The sequence below is a fragment of the Gavialis gangeticus genome, unplaced genomic scaffold (genome assembly GCF_001723915.1).
Source record: "Gavialis gangeticus isolate Ggan-Ray unplaced genomic scaffold, GavGan_comp1, whole genome shotgun sequence".
NCBI classification, from domain to species: domain Eukaryota; kingdom Metazoa; phylum Chordata; order Crocodylia; family Gavialidae; genus Gavialis; species Gavialis gangeticus.
Genome location: NW_017729018.1, coordinates 7003146 through 7009094, shown reverse-complemented (window position 1 = coordinate 7009094; position 5949 = coordinate 7003146). Strand labels below are relative to the sequence as shown.

At 52.5% G+C, this 5949-nt stretch overlaps 1 protein-coding gene across 1 annotated transcript in view; it reads left to right on the top strand.

Annotated features, from left to right (window-relative positions):
• The first annotated feature begins 1475 nt into the window (after positions 1-1475).
• LINGO3 (leucine rich repeat and Ig domain containing 3) overlaps positions 1476-5949 on the top strand; it is an 81082-nt gene continuing 76608 nt past the window's right edge. Inside the window, exon 1 of the mRNA XM_019513345.1 lies at positions 1476-1575. The gene's annotated coding sequence lies outside the window, so the exon portion shown is untranslated. The remainder of the gene's footprint in view (positions 1576-5949) is intronic.

The window sequence follows — 5949 nt, the reverse complement described above, 5'->3', positions numbered from 1 at the left end:
TCTTCTAGGCCTCCGGTGTAGCTGGGGTTGCTTGGGGGTGGTCTCCACAGAGGTGGGAAGGCCTGAGTGGGTTATGGAGGGTGAACTCTCAGCCTTCCCTGTGGATTCTCCAAGTTAGTGGGAAGTTGTGCGGGAGGCTTGTCGTGCCCATCGCTGCCTGGGATACCCGCCTCCCAAGGGTGCACCAAGGCTTTGGGTCCAAGGCAGCTAGTCTGGCAGTAGCATTAAACATGTTCATAGCAAGAGGCAAAGAGTATGGGTGGGTTCAGATGGCATCTTCTGCTCTTGGCACTCTGCATGTCCCGTCCTGCTCATAATCCCCGGATGAATGAGCTCCACTAAAAAAGGATGCTCAGATGAAGCAGCTGTGGTATCATCAGGACGGGAATGATCCCAGAGGGGGCTTGCCTTTCTATCTGCTCTGTACATTTCTGTCCTCTTTGATGTTCCTCGTGGTGATGCTCTGAACCAGGAAGGAGGGATGTGGGGGGAGAAGGACCTCGCTTCTCTGGTCTGCCCAGGGAGGGGCGTGCGAGTCCAGCTCCCCAGCACCGAACGGAGAGCCCTGCTTTCTCATTCTGAGCCAGCTAAGCCATTGCAAATTCAGAGCAGCTGCCTATTTATAGATATAATCTCCTCACCCAGATGCAGCCTAGGCCAAGCCTTAGTTTGGGGACAGTTTGCAATATGTACAGTCCCTCTGGCTGGGCTCCCTATCCAGAGAGGGGCGATATCCAAAGCCTCTTGTTAGAAACAAATTCAACTGGAGTTTGCATGCAGTGAACTGATCACACCCCAGAAGAGCTGCTCCAGGTACATGAAAAGTCTTGGCTACCTGCAGCCTCAAGCCTGCACTTCGAATGGAGAAGTAGTCTGATCTCTTTCCCATACGAAAAGCAAGGTTATGCTACATCCTTTACAGAAGCGGTGAGCTGATTCGGCACGCGGCGGTTTTCCTTGCAAGTCAGTACTGAGCCCAAGCGGTAGCATGGTGCTAGCAGACAGCACCGTCCTTCAGGCGGGAAGGGAAAAGTGAAGTTGTGCTAGAGCAGAAGTTAATTGTCTCCCTCAGATCAGGAGTCCAATGTGGCCGTTTACAGCCCCGCTCTGCAGACTCTGTGGATTCAATTTTCTTCTTTGCTTCACATCCTTAATTTTTGCATAGCATTGCTGTATGCTGCTAAGCGTCTGCTGCATTCCCCGAGACCTGGTAGCCTTTCCATGAGGGCCCCAGGGCCTCTGATGCTTGTACAGGGACCCTGAAGGGTGCACATGCCACAAATTAGGATCGTTAGTAAATCTGGGATGTTCAGATCACAAGTCGGGGCCAATGTGCCAGATACTTGAGACGTCCCCTCCCCTGGTTGCATGCAGTAGCCTTGCTGCCAGTAATCCCGAGCGGGTCTTCAAAATGCTTGCTGTGGACATGCTGGTACATGATGCTTCTTTTGTCTTTTTCTGTTTTACGCAGAGGGCTGCTGACCGCCTGTGCAGAAATCTTTGCCGTTTAAAGCTACCCAGCCTCTCGTGCCACAACGAACCCAAATGTTGATACGGGCTCTGACCTGCAGAGCGGTAAGTGATTGCGCGGGGCGGCGGCGTCCTGACAGTACCTACAGAGCGACGGCGCCTATCCCCATGATTACTCTGGTTTTCTGTACGGCATCATGATGCTGCTGAGTTCATTGGTGTGCCGACACTCATGTCGGGTGGAGGTTGTCCTGTTGGCATGGTCTTGTTGGCTCAAAACCGCAATGGAGGTTTAGGGGCATTGGTTATGGGGAGCCTGACCTCTGTAGAGCTGGTGTGTTCTGCAATTGCTTGGATGCCCATTTTCAACCTAAAGTTGGATCTCCCTGGGGTTTTGTTAGTTTGTAAATGCTGCAGTGTGCTGTGTGCATGCACAACATGTGTCAATGGGCACTGCTAAGTAAGACCGAGCAGTACACGTCCTCCATCTGATGGGCCTGTGGGTACTAGGGGACTGTGCCATGCTATGTAGGTGCTCTGGAGGCTTGGAGTAACCATCCATCCATGAGGATGCTGGAGTCTCTTCCTGCAGGTTGTCTGGTGGATGTTGTGACATAAGGTCCTCCTGATACCGGTTGTTGGAGCTGCCCTTGGCCCTCAGAATGGTTTTACAGGGTGGAGGAGGGGAAGAGAGGCACAATAGAGCCCAGTTGTGCCCAGCAGGCTCTGGAGATGCAGTTTCTTTCCAGTCCTGGATGAAACAACTATCTTGATTTTTTTTTTTTTTAATGTGGGGAGGATCTTGCTGCCCAATAGGCTGCAACTGTTCTGTCTGTACTCTATCCTATAGGAATAGGAAATGAAACTATGGTCATTTATCCCCGAATGAAACAACTGGTACAAAATTACTATAGTGTACTTAGTTTCTATTACGGGATAGAGCAAACAGACGTGCTGTATGTCTTTCCCTCCCCGACGCACACTTTTAATGCTGTCCATGTGCCGCTTCTGCATCTTTTTAGTGTAGCCCCCATGGGTGGTAGGCAACATCTCCACACCACCAGGCAACAGGCATCCAGCATGGTATTGTTGGCCCCTAACGTCTTGCCTTCTGCAGAAGGTGATGGCAGTCACCTGCAGATGTGAGGGTTTTGGGTAGGAAACCTCCAGACCTGGGTCTCAGGTAGAATTTCCCATCTGTGTCTCTTTCCCTCCAGGTATCAAAACCAAAACCTTGGATCCCAACAGCTCAACATGTTTAGCTCAGGGCCGTCTCAGCTGCCTGGCATCGTTTCCTCTTGACTCTTTCCTCTATCCTATAGGCAGCTTTAATCCGGCAGTGCTTGAGAGTCTGGGACCTCAAGTTTTATTCTGCTTAATAACTCAGAAACCTCTTACCCGCTGGCTTGTCTCTGATATGAAAGAAGGAGAGGTGATTTGACTGAAGAAATGACGCCAAGCTCACAGCTCTTAGACATTTTAAGCCTGGTAATCTCAGGTGTATCACTGGAGAGAACAGGACTAGTACTCCCTCTCCGTTTAAACCAGTGGGTCCATCTAAGAGGAGCTCAAATGAGGGATTGTTTTAAAGAGCAGCAGATAGGATCCCAGTGTGGAGCTGGAGCTGAGCAACGTTAATAGATTCAGCAAAACGGGCAGGTCCCACGGGATTTGGTCATTTCACAGGCCTCGCCACACATGTCAGGAGAGAGCAACATGTTGGTCCTCTCCCCCCACCCACCTCTTCCCTTGCTGGTGTGGACAGGGGGTTGTCCACCTCTGTTTTGACATTGTTGGGGTAGCAGGGCAGGTGCCCCAAAACTTCACATAAAAGCTTGACCACGACAATGGATCGAACACCTCCAGTAACCCTTCCTGTTTTGTGAAAAGTGTTTGCAGTCTTAGATAGCTGGAAATTTAAATATTTTATCTGATAGCCGTCACAAGATGCCGCGCTCCGCAGAACTCGCTTTGTTGGCAAAGCCCAGGGTCTCTGCACAGCCCCTCTCAATTCCCCGGGAAGTGAACCGGCAGGGTCTGAGACGTCAAACATCCCAACACTGTCCACTTTTCTTCCCACCCACGTGCCGTGTTCCCCATAGCTGCCGCGATTGCAATAGAGCACCGATCCATTCTCCATGCCCCTGGGAGATGTCTTCTACTTTCCCCACCTCTGAATGACCAAAATGATCCAGCTGTGATCGTTTAGTCTGGGTCCTGACTGGGGGAGGGAAGGTTTATCAGGCACTGTCCAGCTTTATTTCACCTGTAACAGCACTTTCCTGTCCTCGCTATCTGCTGCCACCATCGTAATTGGGACGGCCATAAGATTTTAGCTGGAACAGCTGTAGACGAGTATTTAAAAATGCATTTCTGCCCTGGATTGATGCTAACTGGAGCTGAAATGCATCGAGAAGCGAACCATCCTGGGAACTCCGTCGTTCCAGGCTCCCTCCGTCAAGGATGATCGCTCCAATCATTTTGTTCCAGGAGATTTCGGTCCAGAAGCCACCAGCACCCACTGCACATTAGGTAGGAGAAAAGCCAGCCAGAATCCAAAAGCATCTGACTCCTCTCCCGGCCTTGTTCCCCAAGGAGGGTCAGCTCCGTAGCTACAGGGCTGTCCTTGCAAATAGGGTCGATAAGCAGACTTTCCCCTGAAGTATTCTCTGGGATACTTCACAAACAGGGGCACCCCAGTCACTGCCCAGAAGGAAACTTCCTTCATCTGCACCTAGCCAAATCCAAAAGAGGATTTCACGGAGTGATAAACTGCATCCTGGGGTTGTGCTGAACAGGAACAGTGCTGGGGGCACAGGAGGGAGTGCGGGAGCCATGTGCCCAGCTCAGCATGTCCCAACCAGCATCTTCCCCAGCAGAGCTGGCGGGCTGCAGCCGTGCTGGGGTAGCAAGAGCGTGCTGCGATTCACTGCTGCCTCCCCCAATCTGTCTCTGAAATGGGCATCTGTCCTGCAGTCTGGCCTGTCAAGCTGTTCTTCTCTCCCATAAATCCTGCTAAATCAAACCCTCTGAAAGGACGGGCGTTTCCTGACTCGTGCTTCTCGGCAACGTGACGCTTGTGAGCCGTTGGTATTTAGACAGGAGGGCAGCCGGCTTCCTCCCGACCCCTCCTCGGGGCGCCCCATCACTCTCCCGGGCTCTGCCTGCTGTTCCTTTCCTCTTCCCCCTTCCCTTCCTTGCCTGCGCTCCTGCCATGCTCTGCCTGTTCCTTCTCCCCCCGGCTCTTTCTCATCTTTTCCTGCCCCTAATTTCTCCTCTCTCCCTGCCTCTCGTGTGCCTTCATTAAATCTAGTGTGAGGGGCAACCCATCATCCAGGAGGGATATTGGCTTCTCTGTGTCCGGCAGCCCCTCCTTCCATCACTGGCACCCAGGGGCGTGAAGGAGGAAGGGCCTTGTCGCAGGGTGAGGGGACATCACCGTTCATTGTTCCTTTACCCCTGCCACTGGGTTGAAATACAGTAACTCGGAGGAAGATTTAACTGGGTTGGTAGCTTTGATGTATTTTGTGTCAAGTAATAGGTGTGTTGTACCCCCAGACCTCTGCGCCTCTGGGATGATGGAGATACTGTGAGCTCTTTGGGGCAGGTGCAGCTCCTACTGCTGTGGTCTGACGACCGCCTGGGCACTCTTGCAGTACGAAGAAGCACTAGCATTAATATACAAGAGCTGTATTATTAACTGCGCAGCCCAGGCAGCCGGAGGAATGCAGGAGGGATTGATCCCGAGTGCATTTCTGCACGGGTCTTTTAAGGGGTCCTGGCCCAGCGCGCACCGAGCAGTGGGTAAAATCCAGTCGAGAGAAACTCTTGACTCAATGAGCCAGTGGACCAGTCTAATTCAGCAGGAGACAAAACGCTGGCCTGGATATCCAAGTAGCCTAATTAGTGCGGCAAATCCTGTGGACTTTGAACGGATTCCTTGGGAAACGCCTTCTAATTAGGTTGTTGCAGCATCCAGATCAGAGGCTCCTAGGGGGGCTGCCCTGGACACGGCGAGCAGGATCTGCCCCCATCGTGTGCTGGGCGGGTGGGTATCCAGCCGCAGCAGAACGGGGCCCGTCTGGCCCAAGTCAAGAAGGGATGAGTTGTTTCGTGTGACAGACCAGGCTCCTCTGCACACTAGTGGGTGGTGTCGTTAATCAGCCTGCTGATGGCCGGATAATTAGTGTGTGTTTTCCTGGTGTGGTCGCGGGATGCTTCATAATCAGCGGCGCTCCCTTGGCTGTGTGAGTGGAGGGGCAGGGCCCACCTCGTGCCAACATAGAGGACCTGCAGCACGTCACGCGTGTGGCAAGAGGCCTTTCCACAAACACAAACAGCATTTGCTGTGATACAACGTCTGGCGCTCGCCTGGAAAACCTCTAAAGCACCGCTGTTGGGTTAAATTAGGGCTTCCCAGGTGAGGGCTGTAGTGGCAGCATGAGGCTTCACCTAATAAGCATGATGCGCAGCTGACGG